Below are 22,837 nucleotides of genomic sequence, written 5' to 3'. Positions count from 1 at the left end.
GCCTGAGTGCTGTGCAGAGGTACCATTTTTGCAGTCCGTCCTCTGATATTCTCCCGTTCCATTTCAAGAGACCAGCTGTAAAGGCAAGATGGCAATTCCGTTTTCATGCCAGTGCATCATTGGCCTCTCTCCAGATTTCTAGTATTTAGGGCTCGGTTTTGCTGGCTGCTTCATTCCTTGTGTGCACAGAGCTCCCATTGACTTCATTATGATAAACAGAATGATGATAAACTTCAATGGTAAACAGAAGGGTTCTTCACTTCAGTGGGAATTCTGCATGGAGGAAGAGATGTGGACCAGTAAAATCAGCCCATTTCATACCAAATCAATAAGCGTAAGGGTGTCGCCATGCCAAGTCAGTGTCCTGTGACATATGTCTGAGGAAATGTGGACACTAGAGATTCTAGTTGTGTGGTTTCACCAAATTACCATCTGATGGTACCTGCTTGGTCTCTTACGTTTCCTGGTTGGAAACTTGGAGTTGGTTATATCCTTGTCTAATGAGGATGGACCTTTCAGCAGGTGTATATACACAAATATTCTTTAAGAAGCTGTTTTGTTTTTTTTTTTTCATATGGAGATGGAATACACGTAAAGCCCACCGAAGCAAGTAATTTCTGGGATTTTTAATATTTGTTATTTCTTCATTTGTTCAAATGGGCTTAGCCAACAATTTGGTATGTATTTCCTCCTAAGCTGACAATGTAACCAACTAATATCTTGTGGATGGTGCTGACAGGTTAAGTATTCAGTTCTGATACTTATTTAGGCATGCACAAATAGTGGATTCAAAATTATAGCATGCATTTTTAATTGTTGTTGATTGTAATGCAGTATTTTGTTAAAATGGCAGCATGATCTTGGCTAAAGTTACTATTTTATTATATTTTTTACAAGATAAAACCCAAACTGGAGTTTGATATAAAGAAATAAAGGAACTTAGGTGTAGTAAAAGACCCATTTCACCGATGGTTAAATCTGGTAAATACTAGTTAGGTTTGATTTGTTTTCCCACAGGATTGAATAAACTTGGCTTGCCATACAATGGTATTTTTTGTTTGTTTGTTTGTTTAGATGAAGTTTTATACCTTCCACTTAGCACGTCTAAGTAATGAACTATTCACTTAGGTTTTTTGTTGTCCTTAAAGACTTTTTATTTGTAATTTACTTGGTTCTTCTCAAACAAAAGAAACCTGAGCACTTTCTATGTACAACCATGAAGGGGAAGACCCTTTTTGCTTTAAGTTTCTTGACTTTCTGCTTTCTTTCTCTCTCCTTGACCTTTTTGATACTTCTTTTCCTTAGTAGCTGTTTCTTAGAGGCTGGCTTCTATTTCTTTTCCCCCCTCCTCCCCAGTATTGGTTCATTGTTATCTTCCTCTTTCTGTTAAATTGATTAATCTAAATGTCACTGGAATATTCACTAACAGACTAAAATTTTTTAGATGCTTTGCAGCTTCGCCTCTGGCACAGATTACATTTTTAGAAAAAAAGAACTATTTTTACTTTTCTAGTATTTAACTTCTGAAAACACATCTGAATAGGTTTTAACAAAGCATTTTTCTCAAGAAATAAAAAGTGATTTCTCTACAAAACTATTGTGTGCCCTAGTTTCAAAGGCTTCATTAAAAGCAACGAGACTATAGATAAATGACTCATAAACAGCTATTTTCCATTTTGTATTATATACTTTATAAGCTACAATGAAATGGGAGCAGTAAAATATTGCTGAGTAAATATTAAGAAAGATAACTTGGACATTTAAGTTTTTTAAAAATATATATTGGTACAGTTTTCTCGAGAGAAAAGACAAACTCCTCCCCCCATTCACTTGACCTATTTTTCAAGAAAAATTTCTTTTAAGAAACCAATGAGGAGAAAAAAAACATTGGAAGACATATGGTCTTTTCCTTACAGCTAAAAATAAAATAAACCGAAAAAAAATTGAAAAGGAATTAAAATGGTTTGCTACCTCAAATGATTAACATTATCTTCTTTGGTATGATTCTTGATGGCATTTCAAAGCATATCGCCATTATTTTATTACATTTTACAATACCAGTATAAAGTAAAAAAAAAATTGAAACAACACTTTTCTGTGCATGTGTGAGAGAGAAGGGTATAGTCTGAGGCAGTGAGAGAGATGTTATTTCGTATGAAGCATTATGTTTTGGCAGAACAAATCCATCAAACAAATGACCACCTGGAAAGGTGAGACACAACCCGGGATAATGACTCCGTACAAATACAACAAAGAGCTCACACAAATTAATTTTTAAAAAGTCTCTGAGAGATTTGCAAAAGTCATAACTAGACAATTCATTATACTGTTGTTGCAACGCTGCTTATGATAGTGAAAAAAAATAGAAAACTGAGTGTTCCACATTGATGGAGTCGATGATGCTATGTCCCCTGGACATAATGTCATGGCCCCAGGAGTATTAGAGCGAGCTTGTAATCACAGGACAGACGCTGCTGATCAGATGGTCAGAGAAAAGCAGAATGCAAATCATCTGCAGGGGGAGGCTAGTGAAGCAAGTGTTACTGTTTTTGTGTAAGCAAAACATATGGAAATGCAAAAGCAGACACGCTTGAATTTGAATGAGAGTTTGAGTAAAAGCTCTCGACAGGCCAACACTTCCGAGGCCTTTAAGGGAACTCTGGAATTCCGGGCGGCTCACCAAGGGGGAAGTGGATTGAGGCACCCAGAGAAAAGGCAAGGGTATTGGAAAATGCAGGGAGGGACTTGGGGAAATGTGAATAGTTCACACACACACACACACACACACACACACACACACACAGGAGCTGCCCAGAGATGTGGAAACACAGGCTGGATAGTCAGGCTGGTGTCAAACTGTGAAAGGCCTTGAGTGTCATACCAAGGATTTCTGACTTTATCCTGTAGGGCCACAGGGAGCCATCTGGGCTTGTTGAGAGGACTACCGACTTGGTGACTGGTGGAAGAAGAAGCCGAGGAAGAGAGCCCTTGTCTTTTTTTGGTAGTTTTTAATAAATCCCGAGTCTCTCAGTGCCTTGACTTTTTTTCTCAAAATTGTCCTCATTTTGAGCTTCATCTTTTTGAGCATTCTGAATACTAATGTAAATATGATAGAAAAGCACTAACAGAAAGAAAGGTGATATGTGGATATACACGGCTGCTTATTTCAAAAGTCCCATTTCTGCTACTTAATAAGCCCTCAGACGAAGTGAAGACCAGGAGCAGTGGGTTTGAGCGTCAATTCTGGGTTTTCCTGAGTCACTTCACCCACTTGAGCCTCAGTTTTGGCTTCGATAACCAATCATAGTTATTATTATTATTACTATTTTAAAGATTTTATTTACTTGAGAGAGAGCTAGAGAGAGCATGAGTTGGGCAGGGGGAGAGGAAGAGGCAGAGGGAGAACCCCCCTGAACAGGGAGCCTGACCTGGGGCTCGATTCCAGGACCCCTGGATCAGGACCTGAGCAGAAGGCAGCTGCTGAATCCACTGAGCCACCCAGGCTCCCCAACCAATCATAGTTATTATTTACTAATGATACAAACACTAAATAGTGCTTGTTCTATGCCAGGCACTCTTCCAAGTTTCTGTTCCTTCACTTCTTTTTTTAACAATTATAATCTGATCAATCCTGTAGAACTCTACTGTGGTCCTAATTTTACTTCTGCGTTAATGGTGAAGAAACTGAGGCACAGAGGGGCTAAGTAACTAGATGGTCAGTGTCAGAGCTGGGGTTACAATTCGGGCAGTATCATTCCAGAATCTCTTCTCTTGAACTCTGTTTTATTCTATATCCCAATGAGAATAATGATATGATGGTTAATAGTATGATTGCAATATAAAAATAGTGATAGTACAAGAATAGAATGCTAATATTGCCAGAGAACGTTGATTGTTAGGACCATTTTCTATGCTCTGTAACTTTTCTGACAGTACTCTGAGAAGTAACTTCTGTGGTTACCTCTGTTTCCTGTGTCTGGGAGCTGAGGGGCTCATGGTCGCACAGAGATAGGGTTCAAACCAGGGTAAGCTTCACTGCAAAGCCAATATGCTTAACCAGTGTACCCCTGTACGCTGCGGGAATTGGGCCAAGTGATCTCTAGACTCACATCCATCTCCTTCTCATCATGATTCCCTGGGAGGAGAGCCTTGTAGAAAGGAATCAGGAGCACCTCTGGCCCTAGTTCTTATTTTTTTTTAAGATTTTATATATTTAGGGGCGACTGGGTGGCTCAGTTGGTTAAGTATCTGTCCTTGGCTCAGGTCATGGTCTCGGGGTCCTGTGGGGGCGGGCTCCCTGCTCAGCAGGGAGTCTGCTTCTCCCTCTCCCTCCTCCCCCTGCTTATGCTCTGTCTCCTCTGTCTCCTGTCTCTCACTTGCTCTGTAAAATAAAAATTTAAAAAAAGATTCTATTTATTTATTAGAGAGAGAGAACATGAGGGGCAGAGGGAGAGGGAGAGGACACTGAGATCATGACCAGAGTCCAAATCAAGAGTCAGAATCTTAACTGAGCCACCCAGGTGCCTCTGGGCTTAGTTCTAACCACAGTGAGTTTGGTAACTAGAGTGGGGCCTTCATAGCAAAACAGGGAAAATCTGATCATTACAAATTCGGCATTACAAAGCAGAATTTCAATATTATTTCATGATAGTTAATGTGGGGGAAATTAATCTTATAAAAACTATACTGTGTTTCTACCACCTAGGGAGGTTTCTGGCAGACTAGGCACACAAGGAATGTTTAAAAGAATGCATACCTATTAAGTCCCACCCACTGAACTTTTTCCATATACTCTGTTCAGTTGGTAGACATTTATTAGGTTATGAGGTCTACAACTTCTAGCAGGATTGCACATCCTACTGATATCCAGGCATGTCGGCAGACTAATACATTCTAAGGAAATGAGGTTCCAGGAGGAAAAGCCTATTTCTCAGCATTTAGCTCCTTCAGGAAGGCCATTATGCTCCACCCCTCACCTTCTCACCATGGAATAGGCAACAGCAAAGCTAGATTTCAACTGTTCCATCTTCAAGAAATCTACTTAGAATTGACCTTTAAGAACAGAGTTTTAAAAATGGTTTCACAAGCCCTTCAAAAGAAGTCCTAGGTGATATACTTCCCCTATTTATGAGGCTGATGTCCTATACTCTAAAAGCAGTCATTTTTTGTCTCCTCTGGGGTTTAGAGGAATGAAATAATACTGAAAAAATCTCCCCCCAAAGTACACAGCTTTGTACTCCATACGTAAAAGGAAGGTGAGGCAGCAAAAGTAACTCTCTGGAGATGAAGTAGGTTTTGTAGAACTCATATGTGCTTATGTCTGCAAAGAAAGAAATGTCTTTGCATTTTTTACACAATGTTCCTTTAATACTTTATTTAGTTACAATGAAAAGAAATATTTAGCATTAATGGAAGTCACTACAAATTCTGTTTATAAGAATCTATTAATATACCACTTGTGAGGTTAGGGAATAGAGATGTGTTAAGTAGAAACATAGTAATTAAGTGGCTTCGATGTGACCATACAGTTAAATTAGAATTAAGAGAGAAAGCAATAAAGAAATCCATAAAGTCGTTTTTGTGCCTCTGAAAATAACCTGATACATAGAGCAAAACATATCTGTCATTAATAAATGCATTTGTACTCTACCATTTGAACCTCTAATGGCATCTCATGATAGCAATGGTCCCTGGAATCTACTCTCTGGGACCATCTCAGAGATGAATGCTTAAAAAATAAAATTATTCTGAGTAACTAATGAATTCTGGCCTCAACTCTCTGTTTTTGCTTGATCATTTAAATTCCTTTTTTTTTTTTTTTGCACATTTTCCAGTTCCATTTTACCTTTCTTGAATTGTGGCCACCAGAACATGAGATGTATTATAGGCACAGATGCTCTAGAATTCGTTTTATTCCAATACTCTACAACACAAATACCCACCATTTGTTAGCCTTTTGGACTGCAAAGGTACCCAAAGTACTCCTGATATTAAGAACTGCCATCTCTCCTGGGAAGTTACCATTTTATTGTTAGTATAACCTTCCTACCAAGGAACCAAGTGCGTAGCATTGGCTGGTGGTTCTGTGCTTCAGAATGGAGGTATTCTCATACTGGTGGGTAATTGCAAAGACATTTGATCAAGTAAATTGGTTCGTTGAATTGCCTGACGAACTTTGCAATCTGCTTTCTGGCAGGAGGCATGGAGGAAGTATATAATACCAAGAACCCAGCTTTCTGCACACCCACAAGTCTTCTCTTTCGTGATAGAACCTAGGAAGAATTAGAGCTAAAGAATGTCAGTGGGTAATTTATAGAGGTTATGAATAGTAATAGTATCAAAACTTGTTTTTTGAGCATTACCCAAGTCATTTTTATCTATCTACCTATCTATCATCTATCATATATTATCTATCTATCCATCTATCTATCATCTATCATCTATCATCTATCTATCCATCTATTTATCTATCATCTCTCTATCATCTATCTATCTATCATCTATCATCTATTATCTATCATCTATCTATCATCTATCTATCCATCTATCATCTATCTATCATCTATCATCTCTCCATCTATCTATCCATCTATCATCTATCATCTATTATCTATCATCTATTTATCTATCATCTATCTATCTATCATCTATCTATCATCTATCTATCCATCATCTATCATCTATCTATCCATCTATCTATCTATCATCTATCATCTATCTTCTTTCTCTATCTTTATGTATCTATCTTATCTATTTTTGCATGTATGTATATGTATGTGTGTGTATGTAGTCTGATTTTCATTAAAAAAACAGATAAGCTTGCATAGTATCATGTACTTTTTACAGAAAGTGAAATGTGGTTTGGAGATTTAAGTAATGTACTATTAAATTGCGAGGCTAAGATTTGAAGATTTACAAAGGCTATACATTTTTTTCACTATATCTGAGGGGGCTACATACATTAGAAACTGTAGCATAGAAGCTGAGTCTTGGTTATTAAAACTAACAATTACTGATTTGTAGAAGAACAGGCTATTATTATAGGTATCCATATACATGACTATACTTATAACACACCTATAGCTCAATCGTAATCACAATCCATTGGGATTTTGGTAGGGTTTGTATTGAATCTAAAGATTGCTTTGGGTAGTATGGACATTTTAACAACATTAAGTCTTCCAATCCATGAACATAGGATTTGTTTTCATTTTTTTATGTCTTTTCCCCCCAGCTTTATTGGAGTATAATTAACATTTCTGTGTCTTCTTTAATTTCTTTCATCAGTGTTTAATAGTTTTCAGTATACAAGACTTTCCCCTTCTTAGTTAAGTTTATTCTTAAGGGTTTTTGTTTTTTTGTTGTTTTTTGGTGCTTTTGAAATTATTTTCCTAATTTCCTTTTCAGATAGTTCATTGTTAGTATATAGAAATTGAACTGATTTTCACATGTTGATTTTGTATCCTCTGAATTTGCTTATTAAATTCCAACAGGCTTTTTTTTTTTAATGGAATCTAGGATTTTCTATATAGAGGGTCATGTCATCTGCAAAGAGGGACAATCTTACTTCTTCTTTTTCAATTTGGATACTTTTTGTTTCTTTTTCTTACCAAACTGCTCTGACTAAAACTTCCAGTACCACTTTGAATAGAAGTGGCAAAAATGGACACCCTTGTCTTGTCGCTGATCTTAGAGGAAAAGTTTGCTGTTTTTCACCATAGACTATGATGTTAGCTATAGACTTTTCATATTTGGCCTTTATCAGTTTGAGGCAATTTCCTTCTCTTCCTACTTTGTTGAGAGTTTTTAATCATGAACAGGAGTTGAATTTTGTCAAATGCTTTTTTTACATCTATTGAGATAATCATGTGATTGTGATCCTTTATTCTGTTAATGTGGTGCATCATAGCAGTTGATTTGCCTATGTTAACCATCTTTTTATTCCAGGGATAAATTCCACTTTATTATGAGGTACAGTCCTTTTAATGTGCTGTTGGATTTTATTTGGCAGTATTTTGTTGAAGGCTTTAGCATCTATTTTCATCAGGGATATCAGCCTGTGATATTCTTTTCTTGTGGTGTCTTTCTGGCTTTGGTATGAGGGTAATGCTGACCTCATTAAATGAGTTTGGAAGTATACTCTCTTCTTCAATTTCTGGGAAGAGTTTGAGAAGGACTGGTGTTAGTTCTTTAAATGTTTGATAAAATCCACCAACCTCTCTGGTCCTAAGCTTTTCTTTGTTGGGAGGTTTTTGGTTACTGATTCAATCTTCTTAGCAGTTACAGGTAGTCTTGGTAGGTTGTCTATTTCTGGGAATTTATCCAGTTTGTAATCTCTTCTTATCTTTTTTATTTCTGTGGCATCAGTTCTAATGTCTTTTCTCATTTCTGATTTTACTTATTTGAGTATTCTCTTTATTTTTTTCTTAGTCTCACTAAAGGGCTTGTCAATATTGTTTATCATTTCAAAAAACCAATTCTTAGTTTTATTGACTTTCTATCTATTGTTTTTATATTTTCTATATTGTCTCTAATCTTTGTTATTTTCTTCCTTCTGCTGATTTAGGGATTAGTTTGTTCTTCTTTTTCCACCTCCTTGAAGTGTAAGCTTAGGTTTTTTGAAATCTTCCTTCTCTTTTAAAAATCATTTATTACATTTTTTATTGAAATAATTGACATATAACATTGTAGTAGTTTAAGGTGTGCAACATAATGACTTGATATATGTATGTATTGTGAAATGACTATCAGAATAAGTTTAGCTAACATCCATCACTACACATAGGTACAGAAATTTTTTTCTCCTTTTTTAATGTGGGGATTTATTGCTATGAACTTCCCTCTTTGTACTGCTTTTGCTGCATCCCATAAGTTTGGGCATCTTGATTTGGGAGATAAAATCCATTTGTTTTCAATAGAGGTGGAAAAGTAGACTCTAAGGTCCAGGACTTTTCCTTCATTGGTATGTGTCTAGGGGTTGAGTATATAAAGGTCCTTGAACCAAATTTTAGAAACTAGGGTGTGGTTCTCAGGACATCACATAATGTTTTTATGGTGATCTAAGAGTCCTAGATGAGAGTTCTTAATCTGTTGTGCTTTTATTTCAGTGAATATCTAAACCTTAATTTTAGCTTGGTACATTTTAGATGGTACAGGATGTACCATCTATGATACAAGTATTATAGAATAGCACTGTGATTTTAAGATTCATGGACTTGTAATTAAATTGGTGTCATGTGATAAAACTAAAGGAGCTAAATTAAAATTTCAGTAAACTTTTTGAAATCAGTTTCTCCTATTATTAACACTTTATATACCTTCATGGTACCTTTGTTCTCATTAGTTCACCATATTGATGCATTATGAAGTCCATATTTTATTCAGATTTTCTTAGTTTTTACATACTGTCCTCTTTCTCTTCCAGGAAACATCCAGATACCACATTATATTTGATCATCTTATCTCCTTAGGACCTCTTGGCTGTGACAGTTTCTCAGCTTTTTCTTGTTTTTGATGACTCATTACTGTTTTGAGGAGCATTGTTCACATATTCTCTAGAATATTCCTGAACAGGGATTTGTTTGATGTTTTTCTTATGACTAGACCGGGGTGATGTGTTTTGGGGAGGAAGATTACAGAGGGAAAGGACCATTTTTACCACACCATATCAAGGTAGTCTACTACCAAAATGACTGATCCCTGTTAATGTTGACCTTGATTGCCTGGTGCAGGTAGTGTTTGTCCAGTTTCTCTACTTTAGAGTTACTTTATCCCCACCACCAACCCCCCTGCTAATTTAGGGCTTGAGAATGTATTTTTTTTTTTTTGAAGGAAATCTCTATATGCAGTCTCCACTTAAGAAGTGAGGAATTATCTTCTACATTTTTGAGGGCAGAATATCTACACAAATTATTTAGAAGTCTTTTGTCTTTTCTTTCTTATTTATTTACTTATTTGTTTATTTATATTACTGTGGATGAACAAATATGTATTATATGGTTTCATTATAATCTGATATTACTTTATTTGTTTTATTGCTCAAATTGTTCTAGATCTGACCACAGGCAACTCTTTCATTTGACTCCTATGTCCCTTTGACATATCTGTACCACTGTGTGTATGTGTGTCTTAGCACCTCCTTACTTCCTGGCACTGTGAGAAATTCCAGACTCTTCTTGTATATTTCCTGCCTTAGTCCTAGATTCAGCCATCAACCCACAAAGTGTTTTATTTGAGAAAAGTTTTAGAAACTGAGATCTGGGCTGCAGGTGTGCTCTTTACTTTTGGATATTCTCAGCTAACAGAAAGGAAATATGTGTGTATACTAACCTATATACATATATACATACCTATAACTATACCCATATGTATATGTAACCGTCTTTATCTATATTATGCTAAACATGAATTCATCCTGATGTCTTCAACATTAATCCTTTGCTATTGTAGCCTTCTTCCCTTGCTTATGTGAAAACTCCCATTTTAACAGTGAGAAACCAGGCCCCCAATGGCCACCATCCATTTACTTAATCATTCAGTTCAACATATCGAATAATTTTAATCCTGTATTTGCACAAATATAGATTTGCATTGTTGTTATTTTTTGGCATATGTAAAAATTCTGAAAGCAAAATCCTGTATGTGTTTAATGATTAGGTCAAAATCTCTAAATGTAATTTCCACTACCTACAGCACAATGGTTGATTAAAAACTATTTGATTGTCATATTCAAATTGGATCATTTTCAGTGGCAGGCTCTGCTGGCTTTCGTGTCCTCTTAGCTCCTTTTCAGTATTTCTTACCTTCCTCTTGGTAATCCCCTCAACCAGGTACCAATGTGCATCCCATTTCTAAAGACTGTTGATCTACCATCTGTCAGTTAATTTCCGTATGGTGTAGTTGATGAGGCCTTTAGGGACCATCCTTTCCAATAATTTTAAGATTTAATATGGGTCAGGAAAAGACACCAAAGCATTCTGAAATATAAATGATTTGATTTCTAAGAGTAAAGTTCCAGGTACAGATATTTCTAAGGAAAGAGACTTATCTAATGCTACTCAAATTATACCTAGTTATATACCTAGTTATACATCACGGCACCTTTCTGTATGTACATGACTTTTATTTTCTTGCCCTAAAATAGGATCTAGAGAGTCATTTATGGAACTAGAATCTCACTCTAAACACATGTGTGACTTGTGTATTTTTATTCATGTTAGATTTAACCTGAAAAACAACCACTTGACATTGCTTAACAAGCATTTCAACAACCAAAGGGACATGTTGTCAGAATCTTAATTAGAGTGATGTTATGGGGCACTTTCACAAAACAACACAAGTAATTACATAAAACAATCATCAACACCCACAAATGCTAACAATGTCTGAGATACAGCATGTGAAGAATGTAATGACAATCTTTCAAGATTAATTGTAGTCATTTTTTATAAAACTAATTTGTTAAAAAAATACAAAGTATCCTATAGATTTTTGCTTTTCAGACTCTGTTGTGGTATGATGTACCAAAGAAAAGATTCTTTTGCTGTAGGTACTACAGAATACTCACTGCTCTAGAAAAGACATGGGAATGAATAACACAAAAATTAAGTGAATAGAAATGAAGATATTCTATGTAGGAAATTAAAAAAAAATCAGTGTGTAAAAGCTAAGTCTTTTCTCAAGCAGAAAATATTCCTATACCTAAAAAAAAAATGTGAAAAATATCCCTATCCCTAAAAAATGTCAAGGTCAGAGGCCTCAAAACATCGAATTGTGCTAGGACTGAACCCAAACAAACTGATACTAAAGTCAGTGGCAAATAGAAAGGCTTAAGGCAAATATTAAAGCAAGAAGAAATGTAGGACTTATGACAGACAGAAAGGATCCTGGGAAAGTATTTTGTAAAAATATTCATGAGTTAGTTAGCACCTGTTTCAAAATGATATCAATGGTGCCATATCTCCAGTTCTTAAGTGAAGGGTACCAACCTACTCGTGACTTCCTTAGTCAAAGAGAAAAGCTTTTGAGGTTTTACATTAGCCAACTTTCCACTCACGCAGCTAAGAGCTCATTACATAGGTTACTTCTAACATGTTTACTCTTTAGTTTTCTTATAAATATTTTTTAGTCCATCAGATAACTATTGTTGGTATTTGTTAGGTATTTTGAGGTCTTTAGACAGGCCCAAACTTAGGTTGAGATAGGGTAGGTGGGTACTGAGGTGGATCACACTGTAGTGCACATACCATGTGTGCACGTGCAGGCGTGTGCGCACACACACCCACACACACCGTGCATATTGAACACTGAAGGCGTCATTCAAAGGAAAACAGAATAGGAAAATTAACCAGCAAGGTAAATGGCTCCCAAAGGAAGGGGATAGTAGTGGTAAATAAAAAGTTGTTTGTTTATTTGTTTGTTTTTTAGGGTGATTGCTCTAGGTGTGTTCTGCCTTTTGATGGTTTGATTATGAAAGCCTAAGCCTTCGGTCTTTAAAAAAATTTTTTTAAATCACCAGTTTTTTAGATCTTCCCAGTCATCCATCTGTTCTGCTCTGGTTATGTTGTGCCCATAAAAAAATAAGATCCAACATGCAGGGACCATGGCAGAAATCCTCATTCTATGGAACACACTGCTAGTATGTTGGCCTTGAACGAGGTTGTTGAGCAATGTAGGCACCCTCAAAGCAAAGCAGACAAGAATGCATCGTACAGTAATGATGACAATGGAAGCTATTCCTCTTGTGAACACTTGTTGTGTTTCAGGTGCTCTGCTCTACTCTTAACAAGCTTCATTACATCTAACCTTCAACATGACCCTCTGAAGTTTACTACTTTATTTATCTATTCAGTCATTCATTTATTCAACACCTACCATCTACCACCAGGCACATATGAATCCAAGGTGTCTAAAACATGGTCCCTAATTCTGGCAACTCACAGTGTGATCGAAGGTTAGTCTGACAGTGGAAGCTTGTACAAGTCAGTATGGGAACATAGGGAGAGATAGGCCTGGCAAAATCTGGATCTTGAATGGAGAAAATGAATTTTCCAGGTAGACACGGAGAGAAAGCATACCAGGCAAAATGAAAGATATGCAAAGCCACTGAGGCAGAAAGAACTTGTCACTTTGGGGAAAATGATGCTTAGCATATAAGGTGCACAACAAGGAAAGAAGTTACTGAGGTGGTCAAGGTTGGATCCTGCAGAATCTGTGTGAGAGCTACAAAGCTTGGAACTTTGTCTCTAGATAATGGAGAGTCCATTAACAATAACACACCCCCCAACACACGCTTATTTTACAGGTGGCCTATGGTTATTGGGTTGGCTGTAGAAAAGCAAAAGAGTACAATATAAACCAACATAAGCCCATCACAGATTTAACCACCTAGTAAAAATATACAAATACAGAGATATGTATATACAAACATAAATAGAAAACACATGTATTTTTATGGTTCTACATACGTGTCTATGTGTAAATGTATTTTCACATCTTTTCTTGGTTGGATGTACATCTTTGTTAATGAATTTTTTTACAGATATATGTTAGAATGCATGTAAAGTTTTGGAATCTAACTAGTAATATATTATGAACATCGTTTTAGGTCAATAAATAGTCTATTGCAAACTTAATTGTCACTGCTGTGAGCAAAGGGAGGGGGAGTATACTAGGAGAGCTGTCAGATCCAAGATCCAATTGGGTGGTGGAGAGTGGGAATCCATAACACTGAAGAAATGGAGGGAAGTTTAGATTTAAATGTCTGCCTTTAAGAGGTCCGAGTTTAACCGTGTGTCTGATTTGTCTCTCTTGGCAACAGAAGTGTTCCTTTGCAATAGATATTACTTGTTGTAGTTCTCTATCTACCTGGCCCTTCTTTTTCCTCCTTCCTTCTGTTTTTATCAGATTGCTTTTAGTTACCAGGCTATGTCCATGTCTGGCATGCTCAGAACAGTGCTGGTTGCCAAGGTGCATTTCACACCCTGTCATGATTAAGACAACCCTGGAAGAATGATGGTCCAGCAGCTGTTTTTTTGAAGAAATTCTATGGATCCACTCTGGGTATAAGTGGCATTTAAATGCTGGTTAAAAAATAGAAATCAAAATGGTAGCAATGTTTAAGTTAAACTCAATGGTCTGTAAGTTAATATTTAAAACTATAATCCTTTGAATCAGTCTATTTGCATGCCACGGGGAAGGGTGAGTTTGGTGGCATACATGTAGTGAAACATGTCAGAGAGACCGATTTTCCTCCTAAACCTACGAATATGCAGTTATAGCATGCTTGTTGGCTTCTTTAAAATACAAAAAGAGACTTTCAAAACATATTTCGGAAGAGACATATAATTATTGTATACAATTTAGAAAATACAGAGAAGGGAAAAATATTCTGCAATTATTAGATTTGGGGTTCCAATTGAAAAGCAATTTTGCATTAAAATAGTCTGATGAAGGTTAGTAATAATAGCATCCTAGAAGGAGGGTAAGTCTAAATTGAGTGTCTTCTCTCTCATTGACTACATAATAAGTGGACATACAATAGCAAATAACAGGACTTGCATACCGTTGCTTGTGGTTCTGGAAATGTTTAGGAACCTGGATTGGTTGTCATTAACAAAAGCATATTTGTTTCTACATCTGGGCACATCAATCCAATCTAAATGTGAGGAGTTTGTTAACCATTGCCTGGTATAAAAAGCTGGAAGATTTCTGGGGGAGAAAACAACATAATTTTCACGGCTTCTTCTTCTTCTTCTTTTTTTTTTTTTGAAACGTCAATACATTCAGAGAAACATCCAACCTACAGTTTGTGTTATTTCCATGATGGAAAATAATGCTTCTCAAGGAGGGGGCGCAAAATTGATTTAATAATGTATAATATTAAAATTTTAGGTTACTGATTTTTTATGATTCTGCCTTGACCCGAGTGTGAATGATGTTCAAAACAGATGTTAATTGTTAATAAACAGAAAATCAAGTTTATAGTTAATAGAAAATGATGAGTCAAATCTGTTGAGAAACAATGTTTCTAAGGATGTGCAAACACTCTCTTAGCAAACTTGGGAACTGACTTAACTTACAGCAAAACTGTACTATTATTTCTTAAACTGAATAGAGTTTTTAAGAAGAGAAAGAAACAAGATCTTCAAAAGGGAAAGAATCCAGTGGTAGATATTGAGGGGCTGTTTGCTTAAGTTAAATACTTAAAGGAGCAAATCGTTGAAAAAAAAAGTGTTGTTACCTAGAAATCACGAGATATTAAATATTAACTGATATTTTCATCCAATATATATATTTTTCTTATGAAGTGAAATAGTTGATAATAAGGGAAAGCATTTGCCTTCACTATTCCCATAATGGATATTAGAAAGCATACTCTTACTTTCATTTATGTACAAAACTGAGATAAGTAAAGGCTATAAATAGAATCTTTGGCCATGGGGCAGAAGGAGGAAGGGAAAAAAGAGGACATACAATCAAAAGGAACTTGATTCTGTTATTGTCCTAAAGGGAGGTTCAACTTCAACTTGAAAACATGGGGTTTTAATACAAGGATGGTCTTTACATAACTACGGTTTCATTTTTGCTTGGAATGATTGGAGGGTGAAAAGATACCACATATATTCCATATGTTACTCATTAGGGCTGCAACAAAGATTCCAAACATGATTATTTTGTGAGTCAAGATTTCTACCCAGTGTAAGTTTTGGTCTCTAAGTGCATAATCCCAAAATTCATCTGTATTCCCAGGTACCATAGAGGGCGCAATCATAAATCTCCTAAAGACCAATTATCTGTAGATGCAAAGTTCTTACTTGTTCATATATGTTTGGCACAGGAATTCTATAATTTGCTGACCAACTGTTGCTGGCAGTGTTTTCTGTGGTCTCCATTTAAACTTGTAGGCAATGGTAAGGTCATTAGTTACATGTTTGAGTCTGCCACTTGTAACTTCAGGTTGTATGTCATGCATAATAACCTCTGATCAATCTTAACCTATGGATTACTTAAATGCAGAAAATTCTGGCACTAAAATCACAGATAGGGTAGTAATTAGTTGAAATTAAAGGCTAGATACTATGAGTTAATATTTTACAGAGTTGGGTGCCTGGGTGGCTCAGATGGTTAAGCGTCTGCCTCTGGCTCAGGTCATGATCCCAGAGTCCTGGGATCGAGTCCTGCATTGGGCTCCCTGCTCCTTGGGAGCCTGCTTCTCCCTCTGCCTCTCTCTCTCTCTCTGTCTCTCTCTGTCTCTCATGAATAAATAAAATAAAATCTTTAAAAAAATATTTTACAGAGTTTTATGATTATTATTATTAATCATCAGCATCATCATCTATGGGTTTCACTTAAGGAACTTCCTTCTAGTAGGCAAAATTCTTTAGTTTTTGGATGCCATGGAAGGCAGATTTACAGGACATGTAATAAAAATAGGAATACATAATTTATAAATATATGCAATCAAGTTATTAGTTTTTATTTTTTTGCTAAATGAAATATTGTACTTTGGAGTTATTGCTTTCTTTGGATTCTGAACAGAATCAAAAGTGATGATCTATACATGTTTGTATTTGCATAAAATGTCTCATCCAGGGCTACAGGGAGGCTCCCCAAAGCCTGTTTTGTTTTGTTTGTTTTGTTTCTTGTTGGGTACTCCTTTCTTTTGGTGTTTGCTGAATGAATCAGTTTTCTTCTCTGATTCTGGCCTTAATAGATTATTTGTTCCTGCTGTCACTCAACCATCTCCTATCCATCCTGCCCTAAGCTGGCAACCTCCCAATAGTTAAATCCCATCTTATCCCAGAAATGTTCCTTAAACCCACAAACAGACACCTTCCCCAAACATTTGGCCAAAACTATAATCTGAAATAATTTTCCTAATATTGTGGGAATACCTTTTGATCAGTCAATTGCATATACATCAAATTATATTTTGAATGCATTCGATGCATGTAGGAGTGTCATATTTTTAAACTTAATTTATGCTTCTCTATTTTGAAGATCTTAAAAAATAAAAGCTGACATGAAAATTTCCATTCCCTTTTTGTCCCTGAGAAACTGAGGTTCAGAGAAGTTACATAAATTTTGCAAGGTGGCAGAGCCCCCATTGGACAGTGTCAGTATTAGATACTGCCACATATGGTTTGGCCGAATGGCCTGGCCTAGATTTGTGCAGGGTACAAGCTGCACAACTGTACAGGGAAGCCCCATCAGGATACAACTCAGGTCTTTTCTTCACACCCAAGCTCCTTTCTAGTTTGTTGCACTCTCGAAGCCATGTGGATCAGATTCCCCTTTACTGACGAGGCAGAACCTAAACTTGGACTTAGTGTAGATGTGATGAGCATGTGGCCAGGGGAAGGTGAAATAAGGGAGGTCTGTTCACAGCACCTTGGAGCCACCCATTTTCCCCTTTTACCCAAGCCCTTCACTACACTTCCCTATGGCCCACCACCTTTTGCTGTCTCTATGAATGGAATTTCCAACTACCTTATGCAGACTTGCTTTCTCGCCCCCTGGAAACCAGATCTCCTTTAAATCTCGTTTTGCTGCCTGCGGCTGTAGGCTATAATAGCTCATTGCAGTCTAGGCTTTATCAGTGTTACTTATTAGTCCTTTGACCTTGAGCCAGTGACATGTCTGTTCTAGGCCTCGTTTCTCCTGAGTGAAATGAGAATAAAATGACACATAAATTTTATGGAAATATTAAATAAGACAATAATACATGTAAAGGCATTAATGCAAAACTTGGAACATCGCAAGCTCAATAAATTCTTCTCTTTCTCCTCCCCCTTCTCCCCCTCCTCCCCTCAATTTAACATAGTTGCCTTTTAGATTTGACTTTTTCTTTCTCTGCAACCAATCTCTGTAGTCTATTAAGGTAACTAAACAGTGGGAATTCAGGCCAATTTTGGGGGGCGGTGGCAGGGAAGTGCCCGAGTAGACCAATAATAGATAATGTGGGCTCCTTTCTTTTTTTGGCACCTGTCAAACCACATGGCCAGGGCCACTAATATCATGAACTTCATTAGGACTTAAATGTTGATATCCTCACATAGATTTTGTATTTTCCACAAAGAATGTAATTGAGACCATTTTGTTCCATTACCAGGAAGTTTAGAGAAAGAAGTAGACATGGAGGTTCTTTGTTTTTCTTTCACATTTAGCAAAATGTTTTATTTTACATTAAACTTTTCACTTTAATCACTTTCTGAGGATGGCTTGAAGGTTATGCTCATCAATGAACTTAGAATAAAAACTTTTTAAAATTGAAGTATAATAGACACACAATATCTTAATATTTTAAGGTATACATCATAGTGATTGAGTATTTTTATGCATTACAAAAGGATTCCCGTGATAAGTCTACTTACCATCTGTCATCATAGTACTTATTACAACACTGTTGACTATATTCCCTATGTTGTGCATTATATCCTCATGACCTATTTTTAACTGGAAGTTTGTATCTCTTAATCCTCTTCACCTTCACCTATTTTGCCACTCCTCCCAACCCATTCCCCCTCTGGTAACCAGTAGTGTGTTTCCTGTATCCGTGAGTTTGTCTCTGTTTTGTTCTGTTTGTTTGTTTTGTTTCCTAGACTCCACATATAAGTGACATCATATGGTATTTGTCTTTCTTTGACTTACTTCATTTAGCATAATACTCTCTAGGTCCATCCACATTGTCACAAATGGCAAGAGTTCATTCTTTTTTTATGGCTGAATAATATTATAGTGTGTGTGTGTGTGTGTGTGTGTGTGTATCTCACATCTTCTGTATTCTTTTATCTATCCATGGTCACAAGCTATAATACAAAGCTGTAGTAATAGAAACAGTATCGTATTGGCCTGAAAACAGACACATAGATCAATGGAATAGAATAAAGGTCCCAGGAATAAATCCATGCATATACAGTCAATTAATCTATGACAAAGGAGTCAAGAACAAACAATGGGGAAAATACAGTCTCTTCAATAAACCATGCTGAGAAAATTGGACAACTACATACAAAAGAAAGAATCTGGACCAATATCTTACACCACATACAAAAATAAATTCAAAGTAGATTAAAGGCTTGAGTGTAAGACTTGAAACCATGAAACTCCTAGAAGAAAACATAGGCAGTAAGCTCCTGACATCAGTCTTAGCAGTGTTTTTCTGGACCTGTCTCCTCAGGCAATGGCAACAAAAAACTAAAATAAACAAGTCGGCTTACATCAAACTAAAATGCTTTTGCGCAGTGAAAGAAACCATCAACAAAACCAAAAGGCAGCCTACTGAATGGGAGAAGCTATTTGCAAATCATACATCTGATAAGGGGTTAATATCAAAAGTATATAAAGAACTCACACAACTTAATAGCAAAAAACCAAACGACCCAGTTAAAAAATGAGATGAGGACTTGAATAGACATTTTTCCAGAGAAGACATACAGATGGCCAACAGTCACATAAAAAGATACTCAATATCACTAATCATCACAGAAGTGCAAGTCGAAACCACAATGAGGTAACACCATACACCTGTGAGACTGGCTAGTCTCAAAACAAATGTTGGCAAGCATGTGGAGGAAAGGGAACCTTCATGCACTGTGAGGGGGATTGTAAATTTGTGTGTAGCCGCTGTGGAAAACAGCATGAAGTTTCCTCAGAAAATTAAAAATAGAACTATTATCCGATCCAGCAATTCCACTTCTGGGTATCTATCTGGAAACAACAATAACAACACCAATTCGAAGAGATATATGCACCCCTGTGTTCATTGCAGGATTATTCATAGTAGCCAAGATAGGGAAGCAGCCTAAGTGTCCATCTGTAGGTGAAGGGATAAAGGAAGCTCTTTCACTTATAACACTGCCCCTACCTGGCTCTTTCCTCCACTCCTTTTTTCTGAGAGTCTGCTGCCTTTAGAGCTTGCCTTAATTACCTTCCCTCCCACCCTCCCCTTCTTTCTTCTGCCCTTCCTCTCCCTCTCCTCTCCTTCCCCTTATTTCTTCTTTCTCTTCTTTGTTTCCTCTTTCTCTTTTCTCCCTTTAATTCTTCCTTTCTTCCCTCCCTCCTTCCTTCTTTTTTTTTCCTTCCTCTCCTTCTTCCTTCCTTCCTTCCTCACATCTGATACCAAAATGGCATCTTCACTACCTATGCTTCCTAACGAAAACCTTGCATACATAACTGAGCAATGGTAGTTATACATGTTGAGGCTTGAATTCTATGAATATTATATAGGCTAATAAATCCAGCAAAGAACACATTTAAAAATAAATTTTCTTATAGAAATATTGCGTACACTAAGAGTGCCAGAGCATTTTTTTCCCCTCCTCAAACACCTGGTAATGAAATTTATTGACATATAAACTTAATAAGCTGCTAATTGAGTAATTATTGATTGCAGGAAATGTGTTCTTAAAAGTCACATTAACAATTGGCAGAGAGGCAAAAATAGAACAGACTCAGTTTTTAACTTACTTTATAGCATTACCTTAAAATTGTAAAGAGTTAATCTTATCACACTACACATGGCTGAATTTATAAAAGATAAAATCACAAACGAGTAATGCACAGTTACTTGTTACATATTCTTCCCATTACAACTGACAGCTTCATTAATCATACAGTGTATTTTACTATTAGATGCTATAAAGGAGATCAAATCTCTTGTAATTTTTCTTCTTCTCTTTCATTTGATAAGTGTGTTGTTTCAGTGTGCAGATAAAATATAGTGTCAGTCACCAACAGTCTCAGGAGATTTTCATTTTTCCAGTAAGGATATCCTTGCTTATTTGCAATATAAAAATTCCCTAGATCATGCATCATTTCCCTATAACCTGGCCATCAGATCACGTAAAAAGTCTGTGTGCACCTATCCACAGAATTGGTCAACCAGAAGTAAAGGCTGGGTGATAGGAAGGATGTTTTTGGTGACAGTGTGTATCGCTTACTGAGCATTGAAGGCATTAATGATGAACACCTCTATTCATAACGTAACATTGATTCATAATTAAGGTTCTTGTAAATTACACAGATTGCTGACAGATTTCATAAGCTGTTCTGGGGAGAGGTGGCAAATTTTACAGTTTGTCACAGATTGCCAATGAAGCAGTTGAAAGCATAAATGAAATACAAGAATATTTGCCAATAAATAAGAGAGTCTGCGTTATTCCCTTTCATGGTGTGGGTTGAAAAAATATGTTTAAAAAGGCTACTTTCTTACTTAAAAAACAAAGGGTTGTTTTTTTTTTTTTTTCACAGTGTAGAAAGAAATCCTGAAAGAGATGCCATCAATCCATATAGCAAAAGCAGATGGACACATTTTAATTTTTTTCTAATTAGTGGGGAAAACGGAAACATGTCTTTTTTTCCTCTCTTGTCAATTGAAAGAGGGGAGAAGTCAACCGTAAAAATTCTTCTGTGTTTCCATCTTTTAATTTTTTTAAAAGTCTAACTTAAAATAAAATTCTTAGAATTTCTTAGTTTTGGTGATTTGTGTGACACTGATGTACTGTAATTTATACAAGAAGTACTTCAGTGTTGTTTTTCAAGTGCTTCTTGCCAACCTAAGTATTCTAAATATAAACTGAAGAAATTCGGTCTGGCACAAAACAGCTGATGAAATATTCTGGGCTTGCATTCCACTATTTTCCCAGAAGACCTTCTACGAGAAGGAGGGAATGTGAAGAGATCTTGATCAAAGTGCAAGAACGTCTGCGGTCCCGGGGCGGGGAGACTCCATTTACTCTGCCACAAGTAGCCTGAGCTTGGTCACGCTGGCTTCATTTTGGATGGGGACACGGCCGCATGCTCATCGTTTGTGTGGGGGCAACAGCTCGTTTTGCAGGTGACAACTTTCCCCAAGAGAGGTGCTGTTGGGGCAGGTCCGCCCGGTAGGATTTCCGCAGAGGTGAGACTGGTAAAGGGATATCCTCGGTCCCCACCGATGACTAAATCAAACCTGCATTTTTGCAACACATTGGAGAAATGAGCAACTATTTCGTGAATCTGCACGTGTTAAAAAAAAAAAAGTCCATCTCCACCTGTAACTCCCGTGGTGCTTTCTTCCCTTGTGTTTACACAGATAATCACCTTGGGTCTCCAGGGTTTTTTTCTGGTATAAGTTGAGATATGGTTCTTATAGTTGAGATATGATTTTTAGATAACTTTGGTTTGCTGAAGGTTAAACACAAGATTAGCTTAAAACTTCAACTAGGGCTTTCTATTCAATGACATCTGATGGTCTAGCTTGATGTTAGAATACCATGGTGATGGTGGTGGAGTGGCGGTTTATGGGGAGGCAGCAGGGGGTGGGGAGGGGTCGGTCATCAGGGATGACTCCACAGCTTAAGTAACACCTCTGTTCTTACACCTTGGGCACTTTCTCTGTTTTTTCACAAATGCAGAGCCTCCTTTAAGTTACCGCGTTTATGTTTCTTCAAAGTATGGGATTATTCAAGAGAAGCCTCACTAGAAGTGGTCACTGGAAAAACTAAGGAATTTTTAAATGTAAAGACTGAATAACATTTCCCACATGGTTATGGTTATGGTGCTGAAGCTTCCTTTTGAAGATGTGATTTGATTTTGCTGGGCCACCCAAGCCAGTGCGCCTCAGTTTCTCAGGATGCTTGGACGAGTAGAACTTCAGGGGAACTCAGGCACTTGAAGCGCTTTTCCTCCTATTTCTGGAAGAGTTTCTTGGGAGTTTGTTTCTATACTTGTTCTTTGCCTATTTCAGACCGGAAGTGGGATCTGCCCCAGGCTGGGAATTGGGAGCTCTTACTCCAACTTCTATGACCTTGCCCCACCCCCTGATCTCATGTCTGTGCAGTGGTATCCCACAGTA

The sequence above is a fragment of the Eumetopias jubatus genome, unplaced genomic scaffold (assembly GCF_037043125.1).
Source record: "Eumetopias jubatus isolate StellerSeaLion01/CBP00866 unplaced genomic scaffold, mEumJub1_p1.0 scaffold_4, whole genome shotgun sequence".
Lineage (NCBI taxonomy): Eukaryota > Metazoa > Chordata > Mammalia > Carnivora > Otariidae > Eumetopias > Eumetopias jubatus.
The sequence above is the reverse complement of the archived record's forward strand: the minus strand, read 5'-3'. Positions refer to the sequence as shown.